Source organism: Sphaeramia orbicularis, chromosome 9, assembly GCF_902148855.1.
Source record: "Sphaeramia orbicularis chromosome 9, fSphaOr1.1, whole genome shotgun sequence".
NCBI classification, from domain to species: domain Eukaryota; kingdom Metazoa; phylum Chordata; class Actinopteri; order Kurtiformes; family Apogonidae; genus Sphaeramia; species Sphaeramia orbicularis.
Window position 1 is genome coordinate 27,839,390 of NC_043965.1, and position 1,642 is coordinate 27,841,031.

The window sequence follows — 1,642 nt, forward strand, 5'->3', positions numbered from 1 at the left end:
CTTGATCGTGTATTGTTTTTTTTGTTTAGTTTTTTTTTTTTTTTTTTTTTTTACATCTTTTGTTCCAAACTCTGAAACTCTATTGGTTTTATTGGCTCAGTTGTGTCAGATTGCATTACCTGTTACTTCTTTTGCTCACAGTGGGCAGTACTGATGGTTTTTATTAGCTGTGGCACATTTATGGAAGTCAAGCAGTGAACAGGCTTTTATAAAACAGGTAAATTCTTCTAAGTGTATATTTAAAAAAATGTAAAAAAAAAAAAAAAAAAGAAAAAAGAAAATGCCAGTAATGTGAAAAGAGATGCAGGTTTTAGTTTAGCTTCTGTTTAGCCAATGTTGCCAAGTGATCCTTTTTTTTTAAATTTTATGTATGTAATAAAAGCTGCAGCCTACACATTTACTACTGACATTTCTTCCAATCACACAGTCCTTTCTGCCCATGCTGGTGAGTTTGCTAGAGGCAAAGAGTATCTGCTTTGTTTCAACCTGGTCATTAAAACAACCTTTTGATCATTAGCAATAATGAGGGGTTTCTCTTTGAGATGCTGGTGTGAACTGATTGCTCTCATTATTTGAATTAAACCAAATGTTCTGCAGATTTTAAGAGGATGGTAGCTGAACATTAAGTGTGTGGTAATGACAACCTGCTGCTTTGTGCTCTGAAGGGAGACTTTCTCTTTTTTCTCATTATAAATCACTGTAATTTGGTCAAGATACGCCATAAGTAATAATGTGTACATACTTCTACGATGCAACAACAATTACCACCTTTTTACTTAATGTAGATGAAAGGGAAGGTTAAGATCTGAACTGTGTAACGCTGACTCTACTGTAGCAACCGCTGAACTGCTGTATATACCACCCAAGAATTTTAATGGATACCCAAGACAGATTTTTATTGCAAATTTACCAAAACACCCTTTAAAATTGTAATTGGAACCAAACAAACCAAAATGACTTTCTATAGCTGAGTTGATTTTCTCTCATGGTTTGGAATGCATTATGTTATTATCATGACTTCCTCTTGGTCAGAGACCAAAGGATCGTCAGGGCCGTCCACATGGCCTTCTCCCTTGTAGGCCTAATTGCTGCCTGGCTTAATAACCGACTGTCTTGCACACCCATTTCTTCTGTGGTTGAAGTACAGTTGGATGTCTCCCCTGGGGATTTCACCATAGGGAACCAATGAGCTTTCATCGTCTGCACATACTACATGTTGTAGATCAGATACATACATCTTTTTAAATACCACAGCGCTCAAGTTTGACCCACATATAAATTAAAATATTGTAAACCCAAGTAAACCCCAGAGGTCATGTATAGGGGGATTACAGCAGCAGGGATGGAGGTTAGAGAATTAAATGGTTCCCACAGAGCTGCATTATGTTAACTGTTATTGGCAAAGACATATGACGTAGAACTGGTCTGTTTCTGGTTATCAAACCATTTTCTCAAACCCCCACCCCGACCCCCCCTCCACTCTCTCACTCACTTCCTCCCTCTTTGTTCTTTCGCCATCCATTCAGATTAAAGTTCTCAAAGGTGGCAGATGTAGTGATTCATCAAGTTCCAGTCAGCTGGGTTTCTCAAACAACTATACAAGTTGATTCTTTCAAAAGGGTTAGTTGGTTAAATTACAGTC